The sequence below is a fragment of the Coffea arabica genome, chromosome 8e (genome assembly GCF_036785885.1).
Source record: "Coffea arabica cultivar ET-39 chromosome 8e, Coffea Arabica ET-39 HiFi, whole genome shotgun sequence".
NCBI lineage: Eukaryota > Viridiplantae > Streptophyta > Magnoliopsida > Gentianales > Rubiaceae > Coffea > Coffea arabica.
The window spans coordinates 45,928,240-45,939,955 of NC_092324.1; the positions used below are offsets into that span (position 1 = coordinate 45,928,240).

General features: G+C 32.5%; 1 long non-coding RNA gene across 1 annotated transcript; it reads right to left on the minus strand.

Annotated features, from left to right (window-relative positions):
- Positions 1–9,129: 9,129 nt before the first annotated feature.
- On the minus strand, positions 9,130–11,466 carry LOC140013092 (uncharacterized). The gene is made up of 2 exons (XR_011820168.1): positions 10,861–11,466; positions 9,130–9,808 (listed from the first exon to the last, which is right to left on the minus strand). It is a non-coding gene; the product is annotated as an uncharacterized lncRNA (long non-coding RNA).
- Positions 11,467–11,716: the final 250 nt, after the last annotated feature.

Here is an 11,716-nt window from a genome sequence, read left to right on the forward strand (position 1 = left end):
AATTTTCCTCATTTTACCAAATATACTTTCTAAAATGTAAAAATTCTAATTGCGTAATAAACATTTCCAAGTTAAATGAGGACTAAACCTTCCAAAATACATATAACATTTCAACAATTGGAAGAATTAAACACTTGAGGTTGGAACAAATTGGCCCTTTTTGAATGAAAATGCAAAAATTTGAAGAAATTTTGGGCTATAGTGAAATATTGGAAAAGATTTTAGAAAAATTTTTACAGAGTTTCTCCTTATAAATGGAAGAAAACTCCCTGCCAACAAACCCAATTTCAAGCAAATTATCCACATGGCAAATAATTCAAACACAATTCCAATATTTCTAAGCATTTAAATCCACAAAATATCATCACATAGCATTAGAATGCAAGTTCACATATTTCCTCCCCCACACTTAAACTTCACATTGTCCTCAATGTGAGAAAAGGAAAATAAAGAAAAAGTAAAAGAAAATACTCCCCTTATGACTTGCGCAATCCGAATCCATGTCCAAGTGATGAATTTTCAACCGTATTTGAGAAAGAATGGAAGTTCACTTATTGCACCCTGAAAAAGACAAAATCAAAACAAATAAATTTCTTAAAAATAAAAGGTTGCAATCAACAAAATCATGCAATTCAAGGAAAAAGGAAAAATGATCAAGCATGTGGAACCATACAATGTTCAAGGGATAAAAACATAAAATGAGCTAATCTTTGCTAATCAAATATATGCATTAGTATCCAAAGCAAAGGGAAGCTAATTTCACACAAAAAATCCACAATCATGAACAAAATAAGTTCCATTTATACATTTTGTCATCAATGATCAAATCCCCGCAAGTACAAAAGTAATTTCAAAATTGAGGCAAACACACCAAGCCAAAATATAAATGACCTTCTTGAGAATTCATGAAATACTAAAAACCATTGAACCACAAGGATTATAAGTGCATTTATGAATTTCATCAATTAAGGTCATCTTCAATTCACCTCTTCTTTTAGAATTACCTAAGAATTCACAAAATCATTCAATCAAGCACCTTTTCATTCATTAGATAATCTAAATTACTCACATGAATATCAAAAACTCCCACTAAGCTAATTAAAATGCTACATTTGGCTACTTAATATGCAACTTCGTTATCAAGCCAAATTAAGCATAAAACTAGCAAGAATTCACCAAATAAGTACAATAAATGCAAATCACAAAATATAGTTATCACTAACAATCACCAATAGCATCAATAAGCTCAAATAAATACACCTAACTTCACATATTAAAAATTGCCTAAAAATAGAAAATATTCATTCATGGCAAAATTCAAATAACAAAGTTAGGTGAAGAATTGTTACCTCAAGGTGGTTTGGTGATGTTTAGAGATGAATATGATGTGAAAACCCCCAAGAAACTTACTCCAATATGACCTCAATTGAGTGATTTCAAGAAGGTAGAACCCTAACTAATGGTAAGCTTGAAACCACTTTAGAGTTGTTTTTGAAAAAATATGAACTATGAAATTCACTCTAGAGGATGAGAGAAAGTGATTTGGTGAAGGTTATTTGAAGATTAAATGGTGAAAAGTGGTGTTTTAGTGAGTGGTGTGTGTTTGAGGTGTGAGTGTGTGTGTAGGTTGAAGAAGAAGAGAGAAAAATTGTGAGGAATCCGTGAAACGGATTCATCTTACGCTGGTTACTATTCACAATCCGGTCAGAAATTGGAGGGATTGCTGGAGGGATTGTTGGAGGGATTCTGGGCAGAAATTTTTTTTTTTTTTTTTTTTTTTTACTGTTGCATATCCGGCCACTTTCTGGCCGGATTTCCGGCCGGATTGTTGGCCGGATTTGCTACAGTGGATTTTTTTTTTTTTTTTTTTTTTTTACAATCCGGCCAGTTTTTGGCCGGATTTCAGGCCGGATTTTCGGCCGGATTCTGTCCAGAATGCTCGAAAAAATTTTCTTTTCTCCCCTGACTATCCGGCCTTCAATCCGGCCAACATTTGGCCGGATTTATGGCCGGATTTGCTGCAGAAAAAGCTGTTTTCTGCAGTTTTTCCTCCAAATTTGCTTGGCCAACCTTCCACATTCAACCTACTTCATGTTCTTTGAATAAAATTCAAATTTAACATGATCATGCATGAATATAACTTAAACATGAAACACTTTAAATGCATGAAATGCAGCAATTGAACATGAAAACTCCCTTTTTGCCTTAATATAAACACCTTTGCAATTGAGATCATTTGCATGAACTCTTGCCATTGCCACCTACAAAACACACAAAAACATTAATCGAACAACTAAAACTTACTAAAAACAAGCCAACATGAAGAAAAGTGGAGTTGAAAAGTGATCAAAGCCTTCGTTTTTAAAAGGATCCGAGGTCGTTTTTGAAAGGATCCGAGGTCGGATCATTGTGAGTGAGCTCGGATCAAGAAGTTCGAATTTTTTTCTGATTGCAGAAGTGGATCCGAGGCCTCGGATCCATATGGATCCGAGCTCGGATCCATTGAATCTGCACTTATTGTAGAATTTTTGCAATTTTCAGTTTGACCTCAATTCTTCAAAATACACCCTAGATCATTTCTATGTCAAAATAAACCATTCGCGCACATGTAAAATGATCTAAACATGCATTCTAAACCTCTTTAATGCATCAAAAACCACAATTACTGAATTTGAGGTATTGAGATCTTTGATCAAACTTCGCCTTTTTCACCTCATTTGGTCACTTTTGCATCTTTTTCCAAAACCTACAAATGAAAAAATAACAAAATAACTCAAACTCATACTTTAAACATAAAATCACTCCAAAGTAACACTAACTTAAACAAGCATTGGGTTGCCTCCCAATAAGCGCTTCTTTAAAGTCAATAGCTTGACTATTTCTCCTCATTTTTCAAGGAGGTTTAGTTAACGAATAATCCACCATTTTAGGTCGTGGTGGATCATTAAATGGTGACTTTATAGCCAAAGCCACATGATCTAATGATGTGAGAAATGTAAGTGACTTACCTATCCCAAGTGTTCCATAGATATTACCTTGAATATGCGCCACTTGAGAACTTACCAAAGGACATGTCATAAGAGTATCTTGGGCAGGAATACCTTTAGAACCTATACTTTCACTGCACTCCTCAAGAGGGGTGAAAAATGAGTCATTAAAACTCACCTCTTGAGGCTCAAAGTTAGTTCCAAAGATATTCTCATGTGAAATGGACATTTGCTCATTGAAACACAATTGAGATTCATCATTTTCATCAAAATACAATCCATTTTCACATACAACATTCCCATCATTCATGCTAGGATCATTTTGCACATTATTAGAGGAAATAACTTCACACAATGCATTCAATTGCTCATGTATTCGACCAAAGTGAGAAGCTAATTCATCTAACCTTTCCTCAATCCTATCAAAACGGTCGGAGGTTGCATTTGCTAGCTTTTCTATGGCTAAATCAAATTGATTAGAAAAATTTTCTACAGCTAGCTCCCAAGATGCATTAGAATCATTAGCTAATGGTTCATTTTCTAACTCCCAAGGTAGAGGTGTATTAGCTAACTTCTCTATTGCCAACTCCTAAGATGGTTTTGATTCGAATTGGACACTTTCAGGTTGGTAATCATAAAAACATGAATTATCACTATAAGTACATTGATTATTCCAACCATAAGCAGGAGAATTGCTCCAATTAGCACTATATTGATCAAAACAAGGATTGTAATGCTCTAATTCATCATAATAATCCACATTTTGTGCTTGCATACATGTATTAGTAGCATGATAACCTCCACACAAGTCACAAATCACATGATAAGAATTAAAAACATTAACATTCCTTCTCTGCTCAATTTCATGCATCATGGTGTCCATTTGAACTTGTAACTTAATTACATCAAATTTTGCCTTTAAGCACCTTAAACCATCTTCAAAAGACATACATTCAGTAAATTCTTGGTTACCTCTGTTGAAGGAGCTTTGCACTTGATAACCATCCATTGCCAATCTTCCACTTCTCAAGCATTGTCCTCCAAATTGACCTACCCTTCTCATCACCTAAAATTGCTTTTAAACAACTTAAGAGCAAGATTAGTAAGAAGAATAAGTTATAAAACACATACACATAAAAACACTAAAATAACAGAAAATAACATTCACAGTATAACTAATAATATGTCTAAACTAATAAAGTTACTCTTCACACCGATATTGCCAAATCTTCCCCGGCAACGGCGCCAAAAACTTGACGGGTATTTTACATACGTACAAGTTAAAAAACCGAATTACACCCGTTCACTGCAAGTATACAGGTCAACTAGTAGTTTAGGGTATATATCGGGTCGATCCCACAGGGAAGAGTGAACAATTACCGGTATTACTAAAGCTTCTCTATTATTTAGACTATCAATGAATTATAAGAAATTTAACCTACTGAAATTATACAAAATAACAAATGAAAGCTCCTTAGGTTATGGTATCCCTAACTACTCATGCAAGTGCTATATTTGGATCATTAATTACTACATCTAGGCTAGTTATGGTGTAATTTCCTTAAACATGTGAAACCTACTTTCGTAGTGAATCAACTATACTCATAACTAATCCATACCTATTTTCATGGTTATGAAATTAGCTACAAGTTCATTTCTTCAATGAAATTACATGAAATGAATCACTAAAAACCACATAGGTGCACCTCTACTTTCGTGAGTGTACTCCCTATGTTTAACACTTCTTGAACTAGTGTTAAATCTCAATTTTCATTGCAGAAACAACACCTTAGATAATCACAATTAATGGTACCAGATTAATCATGATTTCAAGAGCTAAAGTGCTAAATAACTTGCTCAAATACTAGCAATCAAATAGCCAAATAATAAACACTAACAATCATAGAAAGTTCAACCAAACCCAAGGCTTAAACTTTAAAAACACATATTACACACGAAATCCAGAACTTGTATATTAACTAAACTTGGAATCAAATACAAAAGATAAAGAGTTTGGAAGGAATACAACCCTTGTCACATGAGCTTTCTTCCTTGCCTTCTTCATCCTCCATCTTCATCCTAATCTAGATAATAAACAAGAATGGATGAACTATACTACTCTATACTAAGCTAACTAATACTAGGAAGATGAAAGAGCTACATTTCTGCAGACTCCAAGCTTCTCCCGTATGTCTCTCTATCTCTTACTCTATCATCCCCTTTTCTTCATTTTGCAATGAATTTGGCTATTTAATGATGAAAGGTGGTCAAGAAATGAAGCTTTACACTTTCTCCTTACAGCTGGTAATGTTTCTCACATGTCTAGCATCCCATGTGAGTTGGTGGAGGTGAAATTGAGTTTTCCGCGTAAAAAGCAGCCTTCTCTGACCACAATCCGGCCAGGAATCCGGCCACAAATCCGGCCAAATTCAGGCCGGATTGCTACAGTAAATCTGGGCTGCTACAGTGATCCGAGCTGCTACAGTACCTCGGATCCGTATGGATCCGAGCTCGGATCCACTAACCCAGAAACAGCCGAGGGTTCGGATGAATAGTGGATCCGAGTGTGGATCACTTGCTCTGTTTTTGGCCCAACTTCAACCGATCTTTTCTTGATGTTAGAGGCTGAACCAGCTCATGTCTAAAACACGAAAGTTGTAGCCTTATGCGTTATCGTTCCAATGCATCAAGAATCACCTCATTTGGATCTGTGTAGGCTGAGATATGATGGAAATACCCTTGCCTGCTCCATGCCTTGTTCCAGTTTCGACCAATAGCCATTGACTCTGTACTTCGGCTTTTTGACCTGGAAAACCTTCAAACTGGATTCAGATGTCTTCACCAAAGTTGTAGATCTATCTCTTATCTTCAAATGGGTTCAAGAATCATCCCAATCCGATCATTGTAGCTCAAGTTATAGCCGAAATACGAAAATGTGTCAAAACTGTCAAAATACACAAAATCCAAGTAAAAAGTGATAAAAACCTCATTTAACCACTTAAAAGCATTTTATACCAATTATAGCCAAAATGAATCATTTTCTTCCAATAATATATCCAAAGTGACTAAAAATAATATAAAATATCATACAATTATTACGTAAATTAGTCACTTATCACACTCGCTTGGATGTTAGCATTTGCCCAAGTTTATTGACTTGTACTTCTAACTCTAGTACTATTTATTTGTTTTTGGTTCTAGAGTTGAGAATTAGCATAATCGAAGTATAAGAACTGTTTAGAAGACACATTGTGTCATTTTCATTTTCTTTGTTTTTCTTTTTTTTTTTTAGGGGTACAAAGAACGCATATTATGTTAGATTTAGTGATTATCAACTTTATGAGTTTGAAATTTCTCTTCAAACTACCTTAACACTTAATACTAATATAACTCATAGACCCCCTCATGCATAAATTGGCACATCTAAATTCTCTTACATCATTTAACAATTGAAAATTTTTTTCTCTTCAGTTTTATCGGTTTATTGCCTTATAGGAGGAAATTGGAATAGAAAATTAGTGAGTAATTATTAACCGCCAAGTGAAATATTATCTTCAATCTGAATGGGAAAAGGATGAAAAGTGGAATTAGCAAACAAAAATATTAAAAATATCATGGGGAATGTTCCTTATAGATAACGAACTTGAATTCATTTATTTTCTATTGGAATGAAACTATTATTGGATAACTTTTGAAAGAATTCAATAATAGAATGAAGGTTTCTTCATTTGGGTTTTAGGAATTAATTTACTATATACAAATAGAAGGGGTGCTTTTGAGGAGAATAATTTTTTATATTACACAAGATAGACTCTAAACCTTACAAAGAGCAAGGGAAAGATAAATTCCTAACAAATGAGCACAATGGACTTGAAGGCTACCTAGTTAATGTCCCCATAAATTAAATTGGGTTTTGGAGACTTTGAAGAGAATAATCATTATATACTTTAACTAATTAGACTCAAGCAAGAAAAGTCACACGCATCATGATGAACAAAATTGTTAATTGTGGCTACAAATGAGATTCACTATGGGCAAATTAATTACTTTTAGGGAATAGATAATTTGTAAAAGGATATAAAATGATAGCAAGTGTAAAAGTTTAAGTTTGGAAATAGTAAGAACCAACCATCTATAGCGGATTTGCCTAGACAATGTAAAGTGCCAGTTAGGCTAGATGTTGAAGAATTTTTAACTTTAGATCAGTTTTTGTAACGAAGTAAGTACTCCTTATTTATGGGGATTTTTTCATATATTGGAGGTTTTGGTTTGGTCCCCTCCATTTGTTTATTTATTTTGATGTTAATAAAATAGAGTTGGCATCCCTTCCTCGTATACGGGGTCTGCCAATTTAAAAAAAAAAAAAAAAAAAGACCAACCATCTTTAGCATATTATCATCTATGTTGAACCGCTATATATTAAAGTTTCTAAAAGACTTTGTAGTTTTTATGTTATGAAATTTTTTTTGAACTAAATTTTCTCACAAAAATAATACTGGAGATGTGTTTTAGAAATTACGGAGAAATAGGTAACGATTACAGAGAAGTAAAAAAAAAAAGTTACTAAAATGTCTCCAAGAAATTGCATTTACGTTGGGACATGAATATTTTTAAACATTCTTTAATAGTTTCAAGATCAAGATGGATTCCTTAATCAATTTGGATAAAATGGATCATCAAATTGTTCTAAAAATTAACTTTGCTTACATTAACTTCACCTCGAAAATACTCAAAGCTTTTGAAGTTGTTTCATAAAATATTTGGATGTAAGTGGTTTGCCTTATTCTCAACAATTCTGTTCTTTCTTTTACAGGTAATTTCTTAAGAAAGCTTTGCAAATTATGTGAACAGTATGTTATGATAAAATTATTATTATTATTTGGACATGTAATGTTAGACTTTTGAAACATTTATTTTTGTACGAAGTTGGATTAATTTTTGCTCTCAGTAATGGCTAATTTATCATGGTTTTCCTTCGGATAAAAAATATTGAGTTTGGGACTTAGTTTGATTTCATTGTGATATCATATTTCCCTAATAATTTAAGAGGCAAAGCTATCAAAGTCAATAAATTTGAAGTATTTAGTTTCTTTTTTTGCTAAATATATACATGCAATAATTTTAAAAATTACGATATTTTTTTTGAAAATTTAATGCCTAAAATTTATGGATCTTGGTGGTTATTCATGGAAAAGAAAAACTCTAGAAAAGTGAGAAGAAATTGAACCAATATATTACAGAGTTATGATTTGACAATAGATTAGTATTTGTCCTACCACTATGGGTTAACTGTAAGCAAAAGAATCTTAGTATAGATTATTGTATTCTTTTTGTTGACATAGAATATGATACTTAATGTATCACATAATAATTGGTGCATATTAATTCCTTTTGTATAAATAGTAACTGTGCACATTAAAGACAATGATTCCTTGGCTGCTATTAAATGTAAGGTAATGAGCTTCTCTTATTAATAAAAGTCCTATATTTTGCTAATAAAAAAAAAAAGAAATAATAGTTTCAAAAAATGGAAAGAGAATAGAAGATGAAGCACAAAAGAATAAGACATCAAGATTAGTTAATCAAAGTATTGCTTTCATCATTGAATTGTTGCATTCAAATAAGTAAAATAATCGAGCATAGTTATTGTGACTATTTAATTTACTTTCAGTATCAATGTAAATGAATTTTGAACATAGTGAACATTTATAAAAGCAAGATGTTAGGACATATAACTAAAGAGCTAAAATTTTTTTTTTAAAAAAGGCTTGTGGATTAAAGTTGACTTTGTTTTATAGGCCAGAAATTAGTGTTTGAGCAAAGACTGTGAGGTGCCTACTAAACGAGTTTGATTTAAATCCTTATGAATTATAAATTCACTACAGGATATACTATGCTTGTCAAAGAATTGTTAATGATATTTAACATGTATATTAAACATGAACAAGTGCTTTACTTAAAATTTAACTCTTTAAACAATTCCAAATTGATTACATTTCAATATGGCTTATTAAACACGCCTTTGACCGTTAAGCTTATTGAAAATGCCTTAAACCTAAAAATAAATAAATAAATAAAGTATTGAAAAAGATAAATTACTCTCAAATAAAGAAACCTTCAAAGCTCAAAATTAAACTTGTGGAACACATAAAAAGTATAATTTATTTTTTCACTCACCATATAGTTTTTAATTAAATATAACTATAAACAGTTACAGCAAGAAGTTATACGATGCAAAACACAAGTACACCTAAACTAATTAACAATTTAGCTTAATAAAAGCAGTTCTTCGATCAATTTGAAATTCCGTGATAACTATTTTGGAATTTGCTTATTTTAAAATTTGCTCTTTCTTCTCTAATTTTCCTTTCTTTCTTAAATTCACTTCTCTATTGCTTCATAATGCTGCCCTACTAAGTGAAACAATGAATAAGGTTTTCTAAACATTTGTAGGTGTTCTATATGTTGTGCTAGAGAAGTAAGTCAATTTTTACCAAAAAAGAAAAAAGAAGTTAATAGCACTGCAATACTGTAAATTGTTAAAACTTCTATTCTTGTAATTAATTTTGGACGACTAATTATTTTAGTAATTATCAAGAGAATAAACAGTTACAACGTGCAACACACATTTCTCCATCCATCCTTGTAGTAACAAAGTCTGAGTTAACTTGCAGATATAGTCTCTGCATGTTCCTCGACTAGGTTGTTTCCTTAACCATCACGTTGTTGGTTGATATCAAAGTAATGCACGTCTCTTCGCTTTGGACTGACGGCAGTGTTTATATATAGTTATGGCAGATTTCCTTGACGCAGCGTCCAACCTGTATCATGATTTTGCACCGTGTCAGCATGCATGCCTATTTTTGTCTTCGTCCAACGTTATACATATCAAATTACCGCATAATTAATGGTATTGTTCATTTCACATGACTGGTACGTACGAAATTTCATACCCAAGTATGTGATTAAAGTTTTTATGTTAACTTTTGTAGTACTTAGTTCAAATTTTTATAGTCTTATTGTCTAATTATTAAATAGTATGTAATTTTGCGACGTAGAGCACAGATGAAAAAAAAATTGATAATTAGCCTTATTGAGCATTACAAGTAAATATTTAAAACTAATGATGGGCGCAAAGGATGATAAAAATTGATAATTTAGTTTGTAAAAATAAATTTAAATGAGTTTACAAAAAGTTAAAATAAATGGATTATAAATGAATAATGGGTTACCCAACTCATTTTTTTTTATTTATCCATTTATACACATCTAATTGAATTGGTATAAATGAATTAATTTAATTATACCCATTACCCATTTCAACCCGTCCAAATCCGTCCAAATCACCCATTTTGATACTTCTATTTTACCTGCATGCGAAAACAACATATTTGTGTCTTCATCCGACGTTATACATACCAAATTACCGCATAATGCACCCTTGACACCAACAAAACCTTCATTAATTATTGGGAAATCCATGGAAGTCGATCCCTCTTAATTAATTATATTCTTCACCTCACCGGTTTTCATGTCCATCCTCCATTCGCGGACGCGAGTAAATAGAGATCCGTCTTGTGAAGTGTTTTCAGTATCTTCAACCCTATTTAGGGCTTGAAACCTCTGCAAAACCGCTCAAATATGTCCCTGCCATATTCAGGTCCCAGTGTAACTTATGTTCGAGCTCTACATCTAATCACTACAACCTGGTTTTTTCATATTCAAAATTTAGCCAACCCAAATCATTTATAACCCGTTTGGATTGGTATTATCTCGAGTTTTTTTTTTTTTAAATATAGTATAACGATTTGACGTACATAAGATAAAAAAAATAATTGAAAAATATATTTAAAAAAAAGTGAAAATTAGCTACCTGTCTCCATCTTCAACAATTGATGTACGCAACAAGGAATTAGCTAGTTTCATATCGACGCGTCTATGGCAAATTAGTCACCTCCTCTCCATCTTCAAAACAATTGTCAACATGGAATGAACTGCACTTTTCAACCTAGAACCACTTGACCGAATCAGCATCACCATATTGCGGCATTACTCCAATCCTTGCATATCCTTTGCTTTCATACATCATCAATCTGATCGGTCAGGAAACATCAAAAACGAAAGTAAATGGTTTTCAGCTGATTACTGAGAAAATAAAAATGGAAAGTGCTGACTGGTCTTCTTTGGCAACTCAATTGAGGTCTATCGTTATCGGAAAATCTATAATGATTACTGAGAAAATAGAAAGAATCCACAGGCCAACTTCAAGCCCTTGGAAGAGGAGAGCTCCGTTCTTGAATCCCGGCTAAACTCTTGATGAAAAGCCTTGTAGATGACCCCATAAGAGTTCGGTGAAACAGTATATATAAATTGAATTGAAATTAATCGGTATAAAGAGACAAAAAATTTAACTCTTTAAACAATTCCAAATTGATTACATTTCAATATGGCTTATTAAACACTTGGATGCATTTTTTATTGTTTGTATCGTCTCACTCTTTTCTATCTACATCTCACCATTGGTACAGAATTCAAATTCTAAACCTAATAATGGAAAGGTCACTAGATCGACCCTAGTGTAATGCATTAATGTCACATTACTTCAACCAATAGTGGAATTACGTGTTTGTTATAGCTAGTTAGCAGAAAGTGACAGACTAAGACTAAAAGAACATAGGAAATCACGCACCTTTTTCTCATGAAAACAAGAAAAGACGAATAAGCAAAAT